This window comes from Callionymus lyra, chromosome 5 (genome assembly GCF_982586985.1).
Source record: "Callionymus lyra chromosome 5, fCalLyr1.hap1.1, whole genome shotgun sequence".
Taxonomy (NCBI): Eukaryota; Metazoa; Chordata; class Actinopteri; order Syngnathiformes; family Callionymidae; genus Callionymus; species Callionymus lyra.
Window position 1 is genome coordinate 21,425,700 of NC_141822.1, and position 26,190 is coordinate 21,451,889.

Sequence of the window (26,190 nt, forward strand, 5' to 3'; positions counted from 1 at the left end):
ACCATCAGTGTGAGAGAAGAGTTTGTTTTGTCGGAGTGACAGTCGAGTTGGTCGAGGTAAGCGATTCCCAACTGTCTGTCGTTGCACTGCGGAGGTAGTAATCTTATTAAACTGTGAGTGGAAACTGGCCAAGGGGCCGAGGCTATGCGATCTACGGGTGGCATTTTAGGAGGGGGAAAAAAGGAAGGGACCCCCGTTGACATTTATCCTTGTGCATCCCCCATTTGACACAACTTTCTTCAACACTCCACATCATGTCTCCTGGCGGCCCCCTCAGTGCCTTCCTCACTCAAATCTGCTCTGTATTCATTCTTATTTTGACCTCTATTTAAAACGTTAGCTTTTTTTATATGCCTCCCCTGTTGCTCCATTTTATATGGCATATGCCATCAGCTGTAAATAAATAATACAATTAATTAAAGTGTGAATAAAATGTGTATAAGTATTATATACCTCTTGTATATAAAGCAGTTGCTCTGAAGGGCAAATAAAAAAAACACAAAAACATCACAGTACTCCATTAATAAATTTAAAAATAGTTACAGTTTTGTTTTTGCATTTGTTAATAGTGTTTTTATAACTATGTTTATATGCTTATGGTTGTCATATTATAGACATTTCACTCTATTTGTGTTTCACAACCACCTCACGAGGGCCATATAAAAATAATCAAAGGCCACATGTTGCCCCCAAGCCATGCTTTGCCTGGGTCAATACATTCGACTAGCCGAAAAGGTAACGATAAAGTACATTCCATTTTTTAATGCAATCCATTTAAGACTTTATAATTAACACATGCTTCTGGTAAAAATGCTGCACAATGTTGTTGAAAATAAAATATTAAAAAAGAATCTGTCCTTTCGGATTCAATGTATTCTTCGGGCACAAAGGTGACAAAATAGTGTAGAAAAGATTGTTGTATAGTATTCTTCAGTGTCAGTTGTCACGTGGTCATCAATATGTTCTTGTAGAAACTGTTTACATTTCCAAGTTAAATACAGACGACAGACAATCATATTAAAAACCTGCGTGACTTATACTTACCCTACTAACATTTTATACAGGTCACACCGCCAAACATGTTTTTACCGAGGCCACATCCAGCCCATCAGGTCATTTTATGTGGCCTCGCCGGATGGTTGGCTTTAAATCAAGTAGATTAATGTTCCATGGTGATGACCTATAAAGATTCCAGTGTTTAAGATAAGATAAGAATCACAGATCAATGTCTGCAATTACGCTGGGACATCAAAAAAAGAATCAAACTGATGTTGGAGGGTTTTGATTGGAGTTTTTGGTGAAGAAGGACAAATTACAAAGATAAACATTGAAAATAAATAAATCATACCATTGCAACAGACTATATATGAACTTTTGACAGACAGTTTGGTAAATATGAATTTTGTTAAATACACCTTTTTGTATTAAAACGAGGTAAACATTTCATTATATTTAATTGTAATTGAAAAAATACCCCTCAAATCCTGTGAAATGAATCAATCAATATTATTCAACGGTTTTCTTTCAATCTATATATTATGTTTTTAACAAAGTAGTTTTCGTAATTTTGTCATACTTACATTGGCAACTGTACTTATATGTTTTACACGTATTTATTTATGGATGTTTGTATCAATGGACATGTTATTGCTGCTGGACAACAGAATTTCTCCTTCAGGGGATCAATAAGGTCCATCTATCCATCTATCCATCCATCCATATATCTATCTATCTATCTATCTATCTATCTATCTATCTATCTATCTATCTATCTATCTATCTATCTATCTATCTATCTATCCATCTATCCATCTGTCCATCCATCCATCAAATAGTATCATCCTTGCTTTTCCTGTAATGTAATGACTTCTCAATATAATCTCATCCACCTTCACTTTTCACTTAAACCCACTTTAATTTAGTGTCTATTGTACTGTATTTTATTCATCTCATTTATATTATTGTATTTTATTAAATTTGTTCTATTTAATAGTTTATAGTGTATTTGCAATATAAAAATCAATACTGGAAAACAATGTTTTCTGACTCTAATCTGAGATTTAACTGTTAATCATTAAATTGTGGGCGACTAATATAAACTTTTAGCCAATGAGATTCTCATATATATTTCAAACTGGCAAATAACTGAACTTAAACCCTTCTTTTTATCTCTTTTTTTGTTATTGCGTCCTGAAACGCTGCAGAAAGTAGCAGGTCAAAAAGCACCGTCCATATACTTGTTTCAAGGATCCATCCCAACACTTCTCCGGCCTGATGCCTTTCGCATATCATAGATGAAAAAATAAGTGCTCGCCATTATCTGTGGGCACAGCGCGTTATATTGTGGATGCTGACATTGCTCTTACCTGGCAGTTGGTGCTTTTACTATATTAATAATGTAGCAGGAACCATCCATCACGCGGATATGAGGCTGCTAATCATGTCAGCTCCCGAATATTCTCTTCTTTCATCACACAGGGGTGGGGAGGGGGAGGGAGGGATGACGGGAAAACCGGTGAGAAGAGAGGAAGTGGATGACGAAAAGAAGCGAGGGGACGATATCAATGTGCTGAACACATGACAGATGCCCTTGGCCTTTTGCTGAATGGTGTCTCTGTTGGCACAAGTTAACTAGTGTATTTAAACGGGACAAGACGAATGGGAGCGTCGCTTCCCTTCTGCTCACTGGACCGACCCACTCCACATGAGAATGCTAATGTGGAGAGCTGGCACTGGCGGGTCTTCAAACATCGCATGTGCATTTTCATGTAATATTTAGACCAAATATGCATCCCTTAGCCAACATTACCTTTGAGCAATTTTACTGTCAAAACTTTCAAGCCTTACATATAAATATATTGACTATACCTTTTAATTACAATCATTTGATTGATTATCACTCAGGCCATTTCTAGTAGATCAGGACTCAAATACCAGATTTAAAAATAATGAATGAATGTCATGTGATATGATATTTTATACCAAGAAAATTGGTTATCTTACTGCATGCCATTCTTCTTGGGTCACAGTCAAAACAAATAAACTTTTTTTTAACTCCTTCTACTTCTGTGTGATTGAGAAACATATCTAAAGCAGCTTTACCTGTTTCAGTCTAAGCTTTCTATATATATATATTGAATAATGCAAATAGTATGAAAGTTTAAAAGAGTACTCCTGAGAGAAAACCATGCTATTGTACATTGTTGACTAGATTTAGAGTGCTACCACCATTTCTTCTAGGCACTGGCGAAAACATGACCTTTTTTTTGGAAGCGGTGGTAGCTCATAAAATCACAGTCCATTGTATTAACGGTAAACTCATCGATCCATCTTTAACTTGTCCCTTACGACGTTTATCAGTGGACCGCGTTGCTGTAACCGGTGGAGCACATCATTCTTAATCGAGTCATCGTTGGTTCGATCCCCGCGTCGCACATTTCCATTTTTAGAGGTTATCGTAGAGGCCTTATTGTGTTGCGGCTAAAATAAACTATACACTAGCTCTCTTTAACTGCCACAACATGACAGTAAGACAGGAGAGCTCAAATAATGTAATTCCGATTTATGTTGTTATAAATAGATGGCCACAACTGATGCATGTGTTTCTGAAATGTGGTATTAAGGTTGACTATACATCCCAGACATCCTCTTTTTGGGGAAATTGTGTGGGGTTGTGGAGGGCACCACTGGTTAATACAGACATAATATCTCTAATCCAAAATATCCCCGGGTGGAATTTTTGCTCAGCCCTTTAGGTGTGAGTTGGAAACATACTGGAATAATATCTAGTGAGGGGAATTTTTGAAAATGTTACCTTAAAGGTACTTTCCCCCCCTGGAGCTCATGAGCCCTCTCACCCGGGATACCCCCTATTTCAACTGTTCCCGCGTGACAGGAGATTGAAATCGATACGGACCAGAACATTACGGTTCAAGAACGTTACTACCCGTCTTCTATCGGGATCATGAAATCAAATCAACATAAATATCAAATTGAATATATTTTGTTTTAATTTTTATTTTTATTCAATGTTTTTAGATAATTTATATGTAATTATATGTTTCCACCACAAAAAAAATCCCATGTTCACCTGTGTTCTCCGGGTGCCTGGTCTGGTATGTGGTGGGTTCAGCGAGTTCACAACTATTCTCACTCAGTCATGTATGCATCATGCACATGTAAGGGGTTTAATGGACTTTGTCACTGGGTCGGTGCTAGAAAAAAGTTGAGGTTTCATCTTTATATCGTTTCATATTTTATAACCTGGACACTTGACTACATGTTAATGTCATTAAATAACCCTTCATTTTCCAACTCTAGGCACATTCTATCCATCTATCTATTCATTTTTCTTGGTTCCAGTAAGTCCTGGCTATTTTTAGAGCATCACTGTCTCTGGTTTATAAGGTAGCGATACATGAGGGTTTAGAGCTGGCAGGAAACAGACTCTTTGAGTTTCCAAAAAGTATTCCACAAGTTATTAATAATAGCAAAAGGTAATAATTGATGGAGGCATGTGATACAGGTGTATCATTAAAAAGCTCATCATGTGTATCATGAAACCTCATCAGGTGTAACATACAACCTCATTAGGTGTATCATGAAACCTCATCAGGTGTAATTTAAAACCTTATCAGGTGTATCATGAATCCTCATCAGGTGTAATATAAAACCTCATCAGGTGTATCATTAAAAGCTTGTCAGGTGTATCATGAATCCTCATCAGGTGTAATATACAACTTCGCCAGGTGTATCATTAAAAGCTCATCAGGTGTATCATGAAACCTCATCAGGTATATTATACAACACCATCAGGTGCATCATGAAACCTCAGCAGGTGCATCATGAAACATCACCAGGTGTATCATTAAAAGCTCATCAGGTGTATCATGAAACCTCATCAGGTGTATCAATAAAAGCTCATCAGGTGTATCATGAAACCTCATTAGGTGTTTCATAAAACCTCATCGGGTGTAATATACAACCTCACTAGATGTATCATTAAAAGCTCATCAGGTGTATCATGAAACCTCAGCAGGTGTATCATTAAAAACTAATCAGGTGTATCATGAAACCTCATCAGGTGTAATATAAAACCTCATCAGATGTATCATGAAACCTCATCAGGTGTAATATACAATCTCACTAGGTGTATCATTAAAAGCTCATCAGGTGTATCATGAAACCTCATCAGGTATATTATACAACACCATCAGGTGCATCATGAAACCTCAGCAGGTGCATCATGAAACATCACCAGGTGTATCATTAAAAGCTCATCAGGTGTATCATGAAACCTCATCAGGTGTATCAATAAAAGCTCATCAGGTGTATCATGAAACCTCATTAGGTGTTTCATAAAACCTCATCGGGTGTAATATACAACCTCACTAGATGTATCATTAAAAGCTCATCAGGTGTATCATGAAACCTCAGCAGGTGTATCATTAAAAACGAATCAGGTGTATCATGAAACCTCATCAGGTGTAATATAAAACCTCATCAGATGTATCATGAAACCTCATCAGGTGTAATATACAATCTCACCAGGTGTATCATTAAAAGCTCATCAGGTGTATCATGAAACCTCATTAGGTGTATCATGAAACCTCATTAGGTGTAATATAAAACCTCATCAGTCGTATCATGAAACATCATCAGCTGTAATATACAATATCACTAGGTGTATCATTAAAAGCTCATCAGGTGTATCATGAAACGTCATTAGGTGTTTCATAAAACCTCATCAGGTGTTATATACCACCTCACTAGGTTTATCATTAAAAGCTCATCAGGTGTATCATGAAACCTCATTAGGTGTAATATAAAACCTCATCAGACGTATCATGAAACCTCATCAGGTGTATCATGAATCCTCATGAGGTGTAATATAAAACCTCATCAGATGTATCATGAAACCTCATCAGGTGTAGCATACAACCTCATCAACTCATTGCTAGGATTTTGTGTTCGAAACCAGGCCCAGCTTATAAATACCTATACATCATGATGGATAAATATTGTCTGTAAAAATGTGTATCACTGACATTGCACTCAGTGCATCTGTCAAATAAATGACCTTCACGTGCGCCAGGAGTAAAGCCTGGAAAATTCCTCCGCTAGCATCTGTCCTTAACTATGCCTGTTGCCATACACTCACGGCAGAACTGCGAATTTTCCCAGTGATTGATGGTCCTGGTTAAATAAAGATAAGATTTTCAAAAATGCAACCATATGTCTGCCATATGCACCATCTTTCCTTGGCTCTGGGCCTGGAAGCAGAACATCCTCGATACCCCCGATGTTCCTGGTGATGTGGAAGAGCCATGGGAGCGGTGAGATGGTGGAGGCAGAGGAGGAGGATTACGGAGCGACAGGCCGTCTCAGGAAAGTGATAATGAGTGCTCGGGGCTGTCTGGGGTTCAAACCCTTTCCCTCGTGAGATAGCTACTGGCAGGGGGTTGAAGAAACATTGGAGAGCAATGAGGAGGTGCAAAGAGAAAGCAGACTCTTAGCCATGTAATATTTAGTGTGGATGCACAGCTGCCTTCACCAGACACTGAGAGGAACAGTCCGGCACTGTGTGCTGCAGCTGTTAAGAGCCAATTTAGAAATCACAAGAAGGAAACAGGAATGTGTAGGTACGTATATAGCTGTAGGCAGCAGTCAAACTGTTTATATCCTCATTAATGTTCCCGCAGTCACTTTCATATCGTCCTCTGAAGGGTGTTTTATACAAACTGCACATTTTAGAAAAAGAAAGAATGGTCAATGTCGTACACAATTGAAGGAGATACTTTTATCTTACAAGTAATGTATTTTATTTAACACTTTCAGTTGTTTGTTGTTCAAAGGTTGTTAAAGTTACTCACAGTTTATTGTTTTTATAGGTTTGTGTGATCAATAGTAAAATAAAAAGGGGAGACTTTTGTGTGTTTAAGTTCCTAGGATAAATCAAAAAAGGCAAAAATCGTTATCAGCAATCTGTATTGGCCACAAAATGTACGATCCGCACCCATCATTTATTTAGTTTAATTTGTTTTTGTTTATTTCATTGATTGTTCTTACCTTTTCTCTCAATTCATTAATCACAGCATTCAAACTCAGACAGGAAACTTTCCTTAGTAACAAATTACTTTGAGAGTAACAAGTACTTAAAGTAACTGAGTTGCTTGTCAAAGAAGTAACTAGTAATTCAACCAAGTTAATATTTTATTGTCTAGTGTTGACTCAAATGAAATGCGCACGGTTGAAGCAATAACCTATAAATGGTCTGTGGATTCCAGATTGGATCTTATCTGATCTTCATTTTCTATTCTTGAATCCTTCACTTCCTCCTCTGCACTCATGTGCTGTCAGTTAGTGCAGTGTTGTCTTTGTCATAAACACATTATATGCTTTATTTCCGAGTCTTTGTGATCACGAGTTCCTGTCGTGTCGAACGGGTCCAGGCCAGCGCCAGTCGTGCACACACTGCAACCACATTAACATGGCAGCTGGTTTTAGAAGGAACTCATTAAAGCCGTCGTATTCGACACCCTTTACCGACTTGTATCTCCCCGGATACACAGTTTCCACACAGTGTTTTGTATATTCATGTTTGTACCTTCCTATCTTAATCCTTGCTATTACTCGCATGGCCGCCCATGTCAAGGGGAGATTTGCTCACTCCCGGTAAATTGGCCAATATTGACAGCCCACCCCCACGTCAGCGGGCGCTGTGAAGGCTTGGCGCACATTTATTCATGGGTTTCAAGCCCGCTTCAGTGAGGAGCAACGTGTTAGACAACAATACTCGCAGGGAATCTATTCTAATGCTATACATTTATCTTCAAGTGTCAGTGATGATGATGTTGATGAACGCACCGCAGCTCTTAGGCCCAAATACGTGATCAACTCAGTTAGGAGAGATTGGTAATGTCTTCAACACATTTTAGGGGATGTTTGAGATGAGTGAGCTAAGAGCTGAAGTATATATATTTTTAAATAAATCCAAATTATTTTATCTCTTTTCAATCAATATTAAAATTTGTATGAAAGTAGGTAAATGATAATGATGAATTTTAATTGAAAACTGAGCTTTTAATAAGAATATTCACCAGAGATGCCAGAAAAAACTAAGTATTTGTATTTAGGGTACTACAGGTAGTACTAGCAGTGGCCCCTACAATGTTTATAAATCAGTAACACTGTAGTTAAACTAGGGATCAACAACAAATGGCGACAACATTAATGATTCTTTCAATAAAATGGTCAAGATTATATTTTTGTTGTCAATAATGACTTTTGTCATAAGAGCCAAGAAATTAATCCCACTTATTTTATATAATTTATAGATTTTTTTAATGTATCCAAACTCTATTAGGTTTTCTCATTTCATTTCAGAATCTGTAAAACGAAGCATTATTGCGAAACACATGTCCTTCAATTATTTCTTCTGTTCATTATTTGGAATTATACTCTAGAGATCCCGGTGAGTCGTCACTGTTGGAGTTTTATGAAAATTAAAATGGAAATAACATAAAGTTAGACCCGTTTTTATATCACTTATGACTCTGAAAGGAAGGAGATGGAATTGGGTTTTGTTTGACATTAGTAACTTTCATTTGATTCATGCTCTTACTTTTCAGCCAAATTTCAGTCTGAAAACTATTACCATTTATCGTCCTCGGCTGTTCTGTGGTGCAGAAGGTGGCCAAAAAAAAAAAGGAGAAAAAAAAAATCCCAGATATGATCCCTTCTGCGTCAAGGTCAATAGTTGAAAAGAACCTGACTCCACTTTCATCACCTGAAAAAACTTCACGGTTCATTTTCCAGACACATGTCACCGCTTCAAAGGTGTTGGTGATTTGTTAAGGAAAGCGCCGCCGCTCCTCTCTCTCCGTCGCTCGCTCTCCTGGCTGTTGCTGTCGCACTTTGTTTTGCATAAATGGAGTGATTGAGTCAGTGCTGCTTCTATGACGCCATTTCAAGGAAACCAGCCCCACATCATTACCGCTGACATTAGCAGGTGACAGCCACAGAGCCACCGCAGACGATGTTCAAAGTGCTTCAGCTGCAGCGACAGATGAGACGAATGAAAGTCGGAAGAAGGGGAAATGAAGGAAAGTTTTGCTCAGATGATATACATTCCAAATGAACAGTGCAAGTTTTTGGTGATCAGAAATGTGGGCAAAAGTATTAACCAGCACATAAAAAGGGTAAATATATGGATTCATATTAGGCAAAAAAAAAGGATAAATGTTTGTGAAAAAATTGCATATCATTTGTGAAATTTTGTTTTCACTTATTTTTCACAAAAGTGATATACAATAATACAAATATACATAAAAATAAAATATTAAATATGTAATATATAATATAATATACAAATAAATCATGGATATGCTTTGCTGTTTCTAAAAGAATATGTTTGGTGATTTTGAGTGTCCATAAAGACACAATAAAATAAAATGTATTATTATTATTATTATTATTATTAAAAGGCTGGCCCAACATTGTCTGCTAGAAGGACCCTCGGCTAACTCATTTGTTAAAACATAAACAGTTGAGTGCGCTTAAATGATGATGAGTCATACAGTGTTACTGTATCTCAGGGATGCAGTAAGGACCGGGAATCAAGAAAGGAGGAGGGATTGTTGATGGAGACACTAATGATACTTCTGTTGTGTTTCGGTCTTTGTTTATCACTAAGACATGTTTTTTTATATGTATATTTACATAAATGTATGACCATTTTACTATGAATAGAGGACCACAACTGCCACTTAAATTCCTCGAGACTTCTGACTGGTTTTCCTGCTCAACATTAAAGTGAAGCTACAGTGACATCTGTCATAGTGAAGATAGATTCTTGATTGACTAACTAACCCTACTTACCATTAGCCACAACAATCCTGAGGTTTTGTCCAGGTCTGTTCTTAGACTTGCTAGGAACAGTTTCCACATGGAGGAGGCTGATAAAACGTCCTGTATAAAACTATTGATTTTCAAACTGTGTAAACCAAGACGTGCCATACCAGGACCATTTTCATATTTCTTTTTTAATTATCAACTACATTTGGTACGTCGAGCCTCTGTCTATTCTCACTACTCCTACTTACCAGTCCATTTTGCAAAACCGTTTGGTAAACACAAGATATTAGAGATATAATAGAACCCAGAATAAACAAGTGTATCGGATATCTAATTTAAAAAGGACTTTTATAGAAGTCCAGATAGAAAGATCAATACGGCTGTAAAATGGGGTTGCATTTCCCCTCTACATCTCCAATCGACAAAGTGAAGAGGCCGTGCAGTCAGATGCTGTATATTCCCTTAAGACTATTGATTCGTGTTGCAGTGCAGAGTCCAGTGATCTTAACAAGTGCGCCCATTGACCTCGAAACAAAGCAAAACCAATGATGCTAACTCCAGCCATGAAGCACCCACAATGCTCCGATTCAAAAACTGGAACGTGAAATGTGGTAAATTAGCGGCAGATTAAGGATGTGAATAACACAAGAAGGGGATGAAAATCATGGGATAGTCATGTGATGTTGAGCGTGGCCATCAAAATGAAAAAAGAAAAAAAACTTTAGTAGGAGAGGTCAGGGAGTATACGATGAACAGCGTTTTGTGTATGTTCTGAATGTTCCTCTGTTTGCTGTCCTTGGAAGGGGTCGGACTCAGAAGTACCATGGAAATTATATTTATTTAAGAGAGAGGCACCCATTCGTTTAACCAGGAAGCACTTTCCATCTCTGCTCAAATTACTATCGGAAATAGAGTGTGTTTGCATAAATAAGCTTGTCTGGTGTAAGTAATGCTCCGAGCGTCAATGTACCTTGTCATTACAACCGTTTACGCTTCATTATTTGAACACCAAATCACCAAATCCCCCATTTCAATTTGTTTCCCCCGCCCCTTTGATACAGTGGTGCACACACACACACACACACACACACACACACACATGCACACTTCAAAACTGCTCCAAAATGAGCTTGCTTTGCCAGGCCGTCGTTGGGCCAGACCAATCATCCATCGGCAATAATAGGAATCTTCTGGCTGATAATAGACTGAGGCAATCACTGGGCACGCTGAGTGGGCTCTTCAGTCTGGTCTCTCCGCCCTGCTCCTGGTTAATAGTGGTGGAAAGCTGCAGGAGGCTGGCAAGTCCGGGGCAGCCCCTGGGCTTCAGGCTGGCAGTCATGAGGTCCTCGGTTCTGAGCCAGAAAACAAAACAACAAGTGCAGAGGAAAATTACAACATGATAGGTTACTAAAAAAAACAACTACAACTTAACAACTAGTGTTAAAACAATAATAGTGTGCTTCCCCCGACAAATGTACATGATTGATTCACCATCAGGATTCATCTGATCAAAAAGCTCATCATAATTAACAATCCTGCAGCACAGAACGAGCCACTGAGGTATTGTTTCAGTGAGGCAACTCACTGCAGGGGCAAGTAGAGCACAGACCATCTGTGGATTTAAACAGCACCTCTTGCAAAATTATCAGCTGAGGTTCTCATTCAGGTAAAAACATTTTTTTTTAATTTACTCCCTTTTCTATTCAGTTTTTGATTGCATGTTCTGCCGTGTCTCATCTCTGTCGGTAGTAGGGGACACCCTGGAAAGGATGCCAGTCTGTCACAGGGACATAAAGACAGACAACCATCCACACACATTCATACCTACAGTCAGTTTCCCTAAATCCCCAATCATCTTATGTGTGATTTTGGGTTCTGTGAGTGGAAACCGGAGTGCGCGGAGTAAACTCACACAACAGACGTTTTTATTTGTTCAGGCTTTTCCTTGATTTTCTGGAACTCCTGTTGTGTTATCAGTTTTATCTTGATCTTTAAAATATATACTTTATTGAATAATGTTTTGATTGTTTAAGCGCTTTGTGACCCTGGTCTGGAAAATAAAAATGACTTACTTACAACTCGAGGAGAACATACAAACTCCAAAGAGAAAGGTCACTAGTTGGCTCCCTCCTGAACTGGAAGGGAACCAACAACCTTCTTGCTGTGAGGCGATCGCACTCACCGTTCGCCCGCACACGTTATTTTCATCTTTAAGTTGTGGCAGATCAATGAAGCAATACAAATTGTATTGAAATGACCAGCAAAACAAAGTGACATGCATAGTAAAGACCCCATGCTGAAATCAGTGGGAGCGCTGGCCTGGTTTCTCTCTAGTATCTCGAGTATCCCATACAACGTTGGTTTCCCCTTATTTTTGCAAGACTATTTTTCTTTAGTAGACCAAAACAAGCCCGTCAACGCCAAAGGCTAATATTGCTTTTGGAGAAACTGGTCTTTTGTCTATATATTGTATAACACCTTACAAACAAGAATTAAAGCAAAATATATTGATATTTAGATAAAGATATTTTTTCATTTGTCTGTGTGGCCCGGTAACAAATACCTCACAGACCGCTTCCATTCCATTACGCAGCGGTTGGGGACTATTGGTCTATCGTTTCCCCATCTAGAGAAAAAAATTAAATCTTTTTGTTTATCTATAACCATAAAAGGTTGTCAATGAAACGTTAGACTACATTTACCAACGGTTTAAATGAACTGAAAAGAGGTGGTGAAAGAAGAAAGTTGTTCAAACACTGCAAAGTAAGATCATTTAACCGAGGTTAAGCTAAATGGGGCCCACGATGCTTTAGATGCAGTCTTTCGACTTCAAATGTGATCTCCACAGTTTCCTAAATCGATGCGTGGGTCTTATGAAAGTAGCTTTGAGGTCTATGCACCCAGTCCGTTTCTAAAAGAAGTTAATTAGCGTCTCCACTCTTTGGACCGCTGATTTATTTGGCCTTGTTGTGTTGATTCACGACTCCCGGCTGGAACATCTTACAGCCGAACAGGCTTCAAAACATCTCGAGGTTCCACCGGGCCGCTACCTTTCATCCTCTCATTATCCCCCCCTTCACTTTGCCATCCGTCCTCTCCCATCACTTTTGGGATTTCGCTCCATGCCCCGAGCACCTCTTTTCCCTCCATCATCCCCAGCTCTTCACACCTCCATTTCAACCCCGCCGCACCCCGGCATCCATCGTTCCACCTCTCATCTGCATGGAGAGCGTCTCGTTCTGCCCGGGCTAATTGGCTCTAATTAGAGTCATTCAGCGGGGGTTAATCAAGGATGACTTACACAGATTAGGACGAGTGGGGGGAGGAGGACGTGGCAGCAGACAGCATGTGTCACACCGACAGGCTCGTATCTCCCCCTCAACGTCTAGAAGAGGGTGATCGTGTTGGCGAAGATAGATGACAAAAGCGGGGCTTATGGATGTCGGATTTGTCATGTGATACCGTTTCTTTTTTGGGGGAAACGCGATCCCTAACCTAACGTTAGAAAAGTGACATCGCAAAAAGTGGCATCGTCCTCAACATTCTTTGACCAGCAATATGTAAATAAATTTTAAAAAACAACAACAAACAGAACGTATATATGTAATGAAACTCGCTAGAACTATACAGCCTTGCCCTGGGATTTTTTTTAACATACGAAACCGCTAAAAAATGCAAAGCCAACATAATTGAGCTTTAAATACTTTGTCCCTTTAACATGCTTGCATGGACGTAAACACGTAATTTTCCGAGCCGATAAAAAAAATTATTCAGAAGCTGCTAAGGGCTAAAAGGAGGCCAAAAATGTTGGAGGACTTGCAACTTTTAAACACAGAACTTTAACAGAAATAATAAGGGAGTAGTTAACGTATGACCTTCTTTCCTGCCTTTTGGCCTTTGGACAAATAGTCCAGACACAGAGCACGGCTTGTCATTTTGAACTCAAGAAGAGCTGTATAGCACCCGTGAGAGGGTAACCAAGCTGACTCGTGTGCCCTTTATAGATATAGATAAACAACAACAAAAAGAATATGCAAACCATGGTAAGCATTGTGTCATCATAGTCACATGAAAGCTGCATGACATCAAATTAGAAGTTATAAAAGTTAACGTTCATAATGTTCTAGATGATGCTCTAGTAGAAGAACTTCCATTTCTCAGATCCTTAAATCTCTTCACTGGCTGTCAGTTTCTTTAAGACTGTCAGATAAAATTATGGTTCTTACTTTCAGATCTATTCCTGGACATTGTATTGTTTTGATTGTTTAGGCACTTTGTGACCCTGTTCTGGAAAAGCGCTCTACAAATATAAAATACGTACTTACTTACTACAGAAAACCACCAAAATGTCATCATCTATGATAACAATGTGTCCTGAGAAATTAAATAATACATTCAAAACTTATTATTGTTATTTTGAAAAACAGACGAATCAACTCCTACAATATCCCAATCCCCTTGGCTGAGGTAACAGTTGTTAACAAGCCGTTACATTTTGTATCAGGAATAACAATTTTCATACCAGTTGAAAACATCTAATTGAGTCCACCAAGTGAATCACAGTTGAACCTATGATGAATATCTTGAAAATGTATTTTACGCTATCAGATCGCTTTGATTTACCTATTAAAGAAAGAATTGATTATTTCAGAAGATTTCTATTGTTCCCACGGATTACTATTTAAGTGCGATATTGCATGGTTCTCAAAAAGAGCACTTGTAAGGGTCACCAGTGATTGCGACTGCAGGCGTAAAAAGTCAAAGTGGTGCTTATAGTCTTCACTGTGCTGACACCTACATTGTTTTCACCCGAGTGCTGCCTGGAGTAATCTGGGAGACGTAATCTCTATATCGTTCCATGGCATTCTTTGATTAGCCACTTCATGTTCACTGAGTTTCATACAAATGTTAAATAATTCAACAAATGAAATGATTATGCAGCACAGCACAAGTATGAAAAAAACACACATTAATATCACGCAAGCTAGCTGCTGGTCAACTACTGGTCTAAGGGTCTATCATGGATCACTGATATAATTGGACCCAATTGCATGTGTTCATCTGGGGAAGAGAGAGTTAACACAAAACAATGTTTAACAGTTTACACAGTACAAACAAATGCACTTGAAAAAACAAGAACAAAAAGTAACCTCTGAACTGGAAACGAAACGAAACGAAAACCCAAATAACCAGAACTAAAGTTGCTGTGAACAAAGCATGGGCAGAGAGGCGAACACAAAACAGCAAAAGAATCAATGACGATCTGACATCACAGACTGGAACCAGGAAGCTTAAGTAGCAGCTGCAGTGGTGTTGATAGAAGATTGGCTCCAGCTGGCCGTCTTAAACGTGTCCAGAGGAAACTAACAAAACAAAAAAATACATGAAGTCTTCAGGTGAAGAATATTACAGGTTACATTTATCTGTACACTGTTTTACTGTTGCACCGTTTAACTGAGACTAAATTGATTAAATTTAAAAAAAAGACCATCTTTGTCAAGCGTCCTTTCATCTATAACTTCCCGGTCTGACAACAGACGTGACTATAACACCAACGGAATGTGACTAACAGGGATGACAAACAAATAGCTGTTCTAATTATAACACGAAAATTATTGAATTGCATTAAACATTTGTGTCATGTGACATGGTTCAGCCCGGACAAATTCAGTTAGGGTGAAAATGACATGTGACTTTTTGTGTATATAAATGTTGAATGTGTGGTACAAAGTGTCTTCTAATCACTCTGTTAAAGTTATGTTTACTCATAAAAAAGCTTTTAAAAAGACGGCGTGACATCACGTAGGAAGTGCCCAGAAATGGTACTTACTAGGGCTTAAGATACGAAGATGCCGTAAAGACGAAGCGAAGTGATGACGAGTGCCTCCTCATCACACTCCGGATCTCGTATGAGTCGCTGGGATAAAGAAAAGTCCAGACACTGTGCGGAGCAAATGATTTTTTACGCGCTTGTTCTTTCAGGCTTTTCTCAAAGATTGTGTCCATATATGAGATAAGAAACACAGAATCATCGCTGAATGCTTAGCTTTGACTTTTTCGCTCAGCTTTATTTTCACCTCAACAGAGACCTCATGGTCTTCTATAACCTGAATTGACCCCTTTTCGAACTGGAGACCATTGTCTTAGAGAAGATAAGTTGATTCCCAGGGCCGTACATTTGCAAATACATTAGCTGGATGAATATAAATACATCACTTTCACGTGTTTTCTTTTCTTTTCTTTTTCAAACTACAAACTGATGTGTTCCCAAGTCAAAGTAACCATTGAAATAAGAAATTGCTGAGTCCTGAACTTATCCAATGGAACCCTTCATCCGAAACCCTTCATCCGAAATATTTATTTTTTACGTTTCCTCAAAGTCACCTTAGTATCGTTTTAAATGAAATTTATAGCTTTCACCTGTTTTGTATTTTCACTATATGAATATTTGAATATATAGGGTGCTTAGAGAGGTACCTATAAATAACATTTATTAATAAATGATTCCAGACAGGCACATAAAACTATATAGTCCACAGGGTCATTGATGGCCCCATTATACTCGAGGGCCTTGGAATGGGGAGAAATGAACATAAAAAAAGGTATTGAATAATCTGATTGGTATTCATAAGTATTCACAGGTTTATCTTTTCATTTTGTTACGTACACATATTCAGACTTTACTGTGGCTGCTGGAACTGACCCATGTCCATCTATATCTACTTAAAAAAACGATGTGGGATTCTTTTCATTTAGCTGTAGGACACATGGAATGAATAGGAGCGAAAGGATAAGTAGATTTGTGACCTTGTACAGATCAGGTCTAATAAAATGAGCCAGTCTGTACTTTATATAATCTTCAGGGATAGAACCATCAAAGTGTTGCTTCTCTGAGCACTTTATCTGGATTTTATTTGTTTACATTTCCTGTTGTGTCTGTCGGAGATGACAAACAAAGTGTGTGCCATAAGTCTTCAGTGTGGATCACCAACTGACTCTTGTCTTTATATCTGCCCAGTATTCACAGCGCAATATCACAGGATCCTTTATTGCCTTCCCTCCTCTTACATAAAAGGACTTTTGGTAATTATTTAGGAGGGCTGTACTGATTCAAGATCCCACAGGGACTGGAAACATAATGACTGGGCACACACTCTCTCTCTCTCTCTCTCTCTCTCTCTCTCTCACACACACACACACTTCCAGTATACTGGACAGAGAGTAATGGTCCGACCCGTGGTGGTAATGGCTTCTCTTCTGCGTCTCAGTGTACTGTAGCATACATGGATTCATCTGAGCATGCTCCGAGTCTATTCGATGTGACTAGTCCATTAGATTTTCAATGGGCTCCTACACTATAATCCTGAACACACTGTTTTTCCCCCTCTCTTTCTTCATTGGAACCACGGTACAGATTGCTCCTGTCACTGTTGAAGCAGACAAATTCCTCTGCATATCTCCACTGCATATGGGATGGGATTGTCTCGTTATGGCGCTGTTACAGTTCCCCATGGCAACATTAGCCAATGGCTGTAAAAAGACTATTAGGATCCAAATCATTCTGGACCAAAGAATCCTTGGCAAAGAGGAGTTAGTGAGGGCTGATTCAAAAGGGACGATATAAAGCAGTGGATTGTTGGTGCAGGGAAGACCCTCTAGGAAAATATATACCTATACATCTACTGCATATACACATCTTAAATTAGCTGCCCTGGCTACTCAATAAACACCTGACAAGTACTCAAATACAATGTAGAGGAAAAATAACCAGACGTCGTCTGCTCTATCTGAACTGCAATATGACTCCCACGACAGGCAGCAGAGATGCAAACAGTGATTTTAAACCCCACTATAGACAACTACACACAAGCAAACACATCCTCAGTCGTAGATGGATCCACACACACGGCTTGTTGTGATCTTTCAGGATTCCGTGAAACAATGTAGGGGGGAAAAAAATTAGACCAAATCCACAAAAGCAGCTGATTTACATTAACAATAAAGGAGCTCGTCCCCCGAAACAAAGCATCGGAGAAACAAATGAGAGGAAACGGATGAATAATTGAGCAGGGTTTAGAAATAGGCCATGTGGGTTGAATTAAAAATGAACAAATAGTGTGTCAGTTCAGATTTGTTAACAGGCACACAGAGAGCATCTTTTGTTTGTTGCTTTAAACAGTTGACTGACTTGTTTATTTGAACTCTAATTTGTTCAAGGATACACCATGTGCTTAACTAATTATAGGATTAATTCCAGTGAGTTTCTGAAGTCAGTAAGAGTTTTTTAAGTGAGTGTGTTACACATAAAACACTTGAAAAATATTGAATTTTCTGTCTTAACAGGACCCAACTGAGCATTACCATGGCAAGTACATTTTCCAATTATGACCGATCAAACCCTTCAGAAGTAGACCCTTGTAGGGTTTTGAAGTGGAACCCTACAATTGATTCTACTTTAAGGGTTCAGCGGCTGGGAGAAGATGAGAGCATAAATCACCAGAATGCTATGTCAAGCATCAGCATGCAACCCTAGTCAACGGTATTTTGTGGCAAAAAGAAAACGGATGTACTCATTGGTTGGCAGAACATCTTGTACCAGGGCCTTCAATGTGGATTCCAGACCGGATATGAAATATTTATAATATCAGCAGATGTGATGTAGAATGTTTTCTGTTGTTGAACTAGAACGTTTACACTGATCTACCAATCAGAGGACGAAAAATAATGGTACCATCAAAGGCCTGAATTTAGACTTTGTGAGCTGAATCTGATCTCTGATTTGTCAAAATAAAATAAAGTCTCACAGCTATTCCAATTGATACAGCTGCACCTGGGAGAATCACATAGGCAGACAAACTGGTGGGAATAATTTCGTACAGTACCTTTTCTCTGCTGAGTCGATAAAGTAAAGTACGGAACCATTAGTTGATTCTGATGGTGTAAGGAGGAGCCTGACCATGAATATCTCCAAAAGTAAGTATCAGTTCAAATTTTAAAAAATGGATCCTGAAAGAAACTGGCAGCCAATGGAGAGTTTTAAGGATCAGTGAAATGCGAGTTCTCCTACTAGAGCACATAATTCTCACTGCAGAGTTTTTTATTAACTGCAAATACAACACCCAGGTTTCTCAAGCTAAGTTTGAAAGACTGCTTATACTACAACAGACACCATTTGAAGTCAATTGGGTACTTTTTAAGGATGCCTCCCCGTGGATGTGTTTAGGGTATGGTTAACAGGAACTGAGATCCCTGGCGTACCTAGAACACATTGGAGGGACCTTGTTTCCTCTGGTCTTTGTATTGTTTTAAAGAGCTGGGGGAGGTTTCTGAGGAAAGTCTGGGCCTCTTTGCCCTGGCTGCCAGCCCAGTGACCCGACATTGGATGAGAAGAGATGGATGGATGGATGGAACAGAATTGTCCACACACAATTACACACCACCCTGACAGACCCTCATATATGAGGTGCATATATGATCTTTGAATTAACATTAATCTATTACCGTATTGTGCCTTTGAGCGACTCCATCTGCATGTTTATAACAACATTTAAACACTGAATCATTCATTATTGATTTTAGAGACAGGTTGTGATGCAGACACCATAAACTGTCAGACCCTTGCTTACTATTATAAGCTTTGGTCTCAGCACTTTCCCGACCAGGTGAAAAAGTACCTTTTTAAGAACCACATGTTACCCTAAAAGATTTTGTTCTGCATTCTTATGGGCAGTATGGTTTTGTAAGGGATTGTGCTTTTATCGTATCATTCTAATTACAAACATGTTGTACAAAACCCAGAACATAAAGTCGACCAGTTGTTGGGCAAAGGTCCAGTGGTCATGAGGGACTGGGCCTGCTCCATCATCGGACTATCAGGGTACGTTTGGCTAACGAAAGGGGAAAGTGGTTTTGAAGTGTGAGGAAAAAAAAACAGGTAGAGAAAACGATTTTTCCCCAAACTCTAGCTGGAAGAGTGTTCATACGTAGGTGTTTGCTGTCAAAGATGACCATATTCTCGTATTTATCCAACACACAAACAGAACTGTTCTGGCTCACACACCTGTTCACACACACTAACACCTCTCTGGCTCCCCTTCGTTTTCATCATCCCATGTGGCCGGTTGCATCAGTGGGGGGTTCTCTGACTGTTGTCATGGTGTGAAACATCATGTGTAGCCCCTGTGGGTTACAGAGCTGCTCCCTCTGCATGTAAAGCAACCTGCAACACGAGCAGCTGCTGTGCAAAGGTGTCGGCGACAGATAGAGGCTAATGTTGGAGGCGGCGAGACAAACACCGCTCACACCTGATGGGCAGTAGCTCGTCGGGAGTTCGACCTCTCTATAAAAGCTCTTCCTCGACTGAGTTGGGAGACAGCTGCATCACCAGTCACCTAGCAACCGCATCTTGCGTCATCTTATAGGCTCATGGGAGACGAGCCTGTTCACAAACACCAGGTTAAAGACGCAGTCGCTTCTTGTTTTGTTGCACATGAATGTGTTCAAAGCTTGCATCTTAATGTTCCGTACTAGTTAATGTCCCTCTATTTATCCCAATCAATAAAATGCATTTTAATCTTTTGTGGGAAGATATATTGTCAGTGCACTTTGACACATCCTGCATTTGTGAACAGGTTTTAGAAAGGTTTTTAATGCCACTTGTACCACACATGAAAAATGGATGTTAAAAAAAGAGACAATCTTTGTCAATCAGGTCATTTTCCAAGCTTCTGTTTTGTTACTTCCTGGTCTGATTTTGCTTGCAGCCTTTTAATATGTCATCACACATGAATCGGTATTGACTTCTCAATAGACAAGTATGCACAACAGTAGTTCAAATTAATGACTTGAGATTTTCACCCTTTCAGAAGGGTGGCTGAACCATAATCCACGGTCCATGTCAACAAGCCATCCGCAATATTCAATTTCGTAATGACTTTTGCATTTAGACGCCACGCTAACGACTGATCTGTGATCAGTAACCATCTATCATCTGTGTTTAAATGACCGTGGGCACATGGCCCGTTAAAATGTGATTTATGTGCAGTGACAAATGGAAGCAATAATGTTAGCCAATCACAGTCCAGGAAGTAACTATACAGCATAAGCTTGCTGCTCTTTCTTACCTACACCGGGTTGGTACACCCTTTGCCTTCACTCAGTTTTCTGTTGCATGGATTATATAAGATGTTTAGTTCCTCAGATATTTTGGTCCATATTGACACAAGCCAGTTTCTACAGATTTGTAAAATACACATCAGTGATCAGGTTCCAGTTGCTCTGTTGGTAAAATCGGGAGATTGTAGTAATCCAGTGATCGCTCCAGTGGTTTCTGCAAGTAGTGTTGTTGCACCAAAGAATGATGAGAGTGGGCAAATCATCGAGATGTTGTCATTTATTAACAGAATCTCAGCATGAACCCTTGAGATAATCTCCAGACGTCAAAAACATCACTTGTAAAATAATCTCACAGATAGTTCATAGTGTAATATAAAACGTCGAGTGACCAATAATAGTTCACTTTCACTTCTATGGTCAGATCTTTAGAACTCATGGTGTAACATCTAAGAATGATCGGGATCGTTTGGCTTGGTAAGTGAATGTATCTCTCGCCCTAAGGCAGTCCTAAAAGGGTGGACATGGCCGACAAACAATACAACACCCCAAGCATTAACAGTTCTGGTGAGTCAGTATGAACGCAGGATGAATTGAGATGTAAGAGACCAGACGTTTGTTTTCCAAAATTGCACTGTCCAATTTTGTGTGAGCTTGTCCAAATTGTATCCTCCATTTCCTGTCGCGGCTGACAGTGGCGCGTTCATAGATGTTATTTGGCATACCTCTCTTTTAACAACTGGTAATTTAACTCAAAGTCGTTTCAAACCTCTCTGCCCGTTCATCTCTGACATCGACGAGACAATTATTTTCGGGCACTGGCTTTATTTTTGTCTGCATCCTATTGTGATGGTCGTCATTTTCTTTTGCATTTTGAGGCTCAGTATTAGCAAGTCAAGGTCACCACATCTAGATGTTTTCAGGCATTTGGCTGCTGTGTTACATTTGAATTATGCATTTGTTTCTCTATTAGTCACATGTTTACCTACATAACTATTAATGGTAATTAGCATTTATTACATTTTGTGGTAATGGCTGTCCATTTAGTTTTACTTATGTCTGAACTAGTGAGCTAGTTAAGGTAGAATAAGTAAAAAAAAAAAAAAGGGCTAATAATTAAAAAATGTATTCGGCTCCCTCTTGATGTTCTCATTGAGATTGTAATTTATGTGATTATTATTATTAAAGTTTGGACTGATAAGAAAAAAAAGACATTTATTTAAACCTTATTTTTATTTAAAATACATTTATATTCAAAAGGCGCCAAAAAAAAAAAAGATGAATGACTGACGTAGCTTTAAATGGTAAAACAAATTGCAACTCAGTGTTTGCTGAAGCTCAACAGTGTAATTCATAAAAAGCAAGTCCTCTTCAGCCCACTCGAACAAACCTTTCCCTCTGTCTGTGTCCGAGCATCACTTTGTCTGGCATGGATCCTGAATAAGCCATTATGTATTGTCTTTGACTATTAAAGTGCAGCTTTGAAGCCGACGCACCATTCATCAGCGTATGGAGATGAGTCACTCGGCTAGTGGGAAAATGGTCAATTATGTCGTTGAGTGTGTGTGTGTGTGTGTGTACTGGACCGTTGAGTATATGTGTGAGCGTAAGATAACATCATGGTGTGTGTGTGTGTGTGCTCTTGTGTGATAAATGGATATGCAAGTCCGGCGTGTGTACTTTAATGCATGCAGTTCTGTAAGATAGCTATCTGTTTGTGTTTGCACTCCTGTTCCGATGATGGCTATCCGAGGCATGCCTATGTGTGTGTGTGAGTCTCTGTATATGTGTGTGTGTGTACCACAGAGAAACAGGTAAACATCCTTGACAGTCTCTTCCTCGTCCTTGCTTTGATACTCTTCCCCCATTTTGTTGACTTCACCTAAGCCTTAAGATTACATTTTGACAAGCAGCGATCTTTTGACTCCGTAGCTGGCACCTGACACACAGCAGCTGCCTTATTAAAACACAAGTAAGTGGTTGGAAACAAGACGAGGAAGCAACGCAGACTTCTAAACCAACACTGGAGGATGGGTGGAGATGGTAGGCGGAAGATATTAGTGGAAAATAATAAAAGTAGGTTATTTCTAGGGAGCTGAAAGAGATAGATGTTCTACAGGAGGCTAATATATCGTCAAGACTGAAGAGACAGCTGAGATAAGATAAGAATTTCCTGTCAGGGATGAGGAAGCTTAATCATGGGATGGAAGCGGGAGGGACTCAGGTGAGGAAATAAAAAGGTTTGCTGTTGATATACGAGAAAGTGCTGATTACAACTATCGCTTTGTGTCACATTACTCTCCGTTTAAACATAAAAACAAACGTCGAGCTAGATCTATCAGACGGGAAGAGTTGCCGGATAAACTCCACATAAGACGGCAAGTGTCATCTTCTAAATCCTTTCCATCAAGAGCGACCGATTGTCTTCCTTACGCCCTCGAAAAAAAAAAAAAAATCTACATTCCGTCCAACTCCATCCTCAGAATCAGCAGCCAATCCGTCGCTGAGCCATCCATCCACTACATCCTCCTTCCTTCTCCACTCAGTGACACCTCTTCACCGTCTCATCCTATCTTCCTCTCACCTCACCGTGCAATTCCTTTTTCTCATTTCTTCCTTTTGAAAAGCCTGTTGCTGCTCAACCACGATGTGTACCCACTCGTTTCTCACAGTGAGTAAAGACTCTCTCCAGGAAGGCGGCAGTCGTGCGGGAGCAGCATCTACTCCAGCCGGTTATTAATTACTCCCCAATTTCTCATCTGTTCTCCGTCTGTCCGGAGAAGTAATTACATCTCTTCCCATTTCTCCCTCTTTCTGCCATCAGAAATGACGTGATAACCAGGATTCCAAATTACTCCGGCTGATGAGAGAATCATCGAGGGAGGGGGGAGCTCGTCGGAGATTTCGCAGTGTATGGCCCCCTGGGTAATGAGACCTCAATCTTAGCAAGGGAGCCTACTTAAATTTAACACCGGCCAAGTCCAATTTTCACCTCAGGAAACATTGGTGTTTAAGAGTGATGGAAAGAGATTCCCTTTTTTTCAACTCAAGATTTTGGTTTCCGAAATACGAGAGTGCAATCTTGAGGCGATTGCTTTTTTTTTTTACTTGGAGATGATGGAGGAGGGAAGGCAGATTTCAAACAAGGCTACAAGCAATCTTGAAAAAATGATGTTTGCTCAGTCATTCTCTGGGTTTTTGTTTTCGCTTCTTACTATCATTTCTTTTATCCCTCTGAAATTCAAACCATAAGTGAACGACTTATATTGTACAACATAGCAAAGGGCTGAGGATTCAAATAAAAAAATAACTGCAAAAAGATTAAATATTAAAACACAACATTAGTCAGGTGAAAAGAAAAATACATGTATTAAACATGTATACTGTCAAAGCCACGGCCTTTCAGTCGCATTCATGGTTCATGTTGTCTTCCCTGTTTTATTTGGAAGGACTCCTTCGCCATCAAGCTCTAATCCCGTCCGCTTTGTTTATACAACAAGTCACTTGGAGGTTGAGACTTGATGATTCGCTCAACAAACTTCGATGACCAATCACAGCGGAGTGGGTGTGGTTATGGTAAACGAGATTCAATATCCCTGAAAAATAAAGCAGTTCCAATAAAGTATTTCCAATAAAAAATAGTTTGGTGTGTCTGAGTGACTTTTGATCTGAAATGTAACTAGTAACACAATACAGTATATATATGTTAGAACTTGTTATCTTCCACAAAAAGGCTTACTGGGAAATAAAGAAAAATAAGGTTTATATCAATTGTAATTTCAGTTATAGTTGTTTGACATCAGACACTATGAAAGTAATTCTGACAAAAAAACAAAACAAATGCTCTATTAAACTTGCATCTCTGAATTCCCCACACATTTGAGTGAATCTTTGTGAACTGAAGAGAGAATAAACACACAGTCTGAGGAGGACAGGAGTTGCTGAGACGGTTCGACATCACCACACATGATCACCTGCACATATCTTCAACTACATGATGTGTATTTCTCAAGTGAACACGTTCCTCCCCCCCGCCTCGCCCACGGATGTAAAGCACATTTACGATCCCAAGGATTCACCTCCAGCCCCCTTCAGGTCGGGCTGCAACTTTTAACTAATTGAACTATAAAACCTGCTCATATCACGGTTTACACGGAACACAGTCATGCACGCGCCGCTCTTAAATAGCTTAATATACAGCAGCAGTATCAGCAGGTTGTTATGGCCTCTCGTCGCAGAGGCCTGCACCACCACGGAAGGAGCTCGGAGCCATTGTCTCGTAAATCAATGGCGGGAGATTGTTATCAGGTTTCATATCCAGCTTGAGGATTAGTGCTATGTAATGTAATAAAACTTGCTTGGTGGGGAGCTCTGGTGGTATTACCACTGGTGCGCTGGGCCGGGTCTGAGCATCAGGCTCTGATGCATAACTTGTAACACGTAAAGGTGGTCCACATAAATGCAAACAACCTCTACAATTAAACACGTAAAGATCTACTAAACTAATGTAGCGTGCTTCCATAACACTATATAGTATTACTTAATCTTTCTCATGTGACACGGCATTACATCATGCCTCTCTCCCACCTTTGGCGAAAAAAACACTGTGCTATATTAATATATACTATAGTAATCAAACATTTTAGTCTTAAAAAAAAAAAAGAAATCTTGTTTTTTCAATGAGCACACAGCTGTGGATTGTTAAAGACCTAGAGAATCTGAACTTTTATAGGCTTATAGTGAATTTTAACTGTTTAGCTACATTTAATTCATACTTCAATTGAATCCTTACCCTGTAAACATAATCACCATGACATACAATGTCATGACAGTATCTAATATGAGCAGAATGTATAATAATTTATATTATTTTGAACATTTTATTTATTTATATTACAGTGCTGTGTGCGGCTTTTGTTATCGTTACCTGGTCACTGCAGCCATGCATGCTCTATTACACATACACACTGTTTGTACCAATTATTCAGGTTTAAATCTCACCTTATTCTCAAAAATAATTGACATTTGCTTCTTCAAGACCACAAATCCTGTCTTAACTGTGGCAGAACCGTGCTTATACACTATTAAAATATGTTCAAGTTTGTGAGGAAATTTCAAACGTTTTGCATTTTTATATACTTTGGTATACTGAAGGTACCAAAAAACAGAAACAAAAATAAGGTACATGATTATCATAAAACACAATGTTTGAGGGAATATATT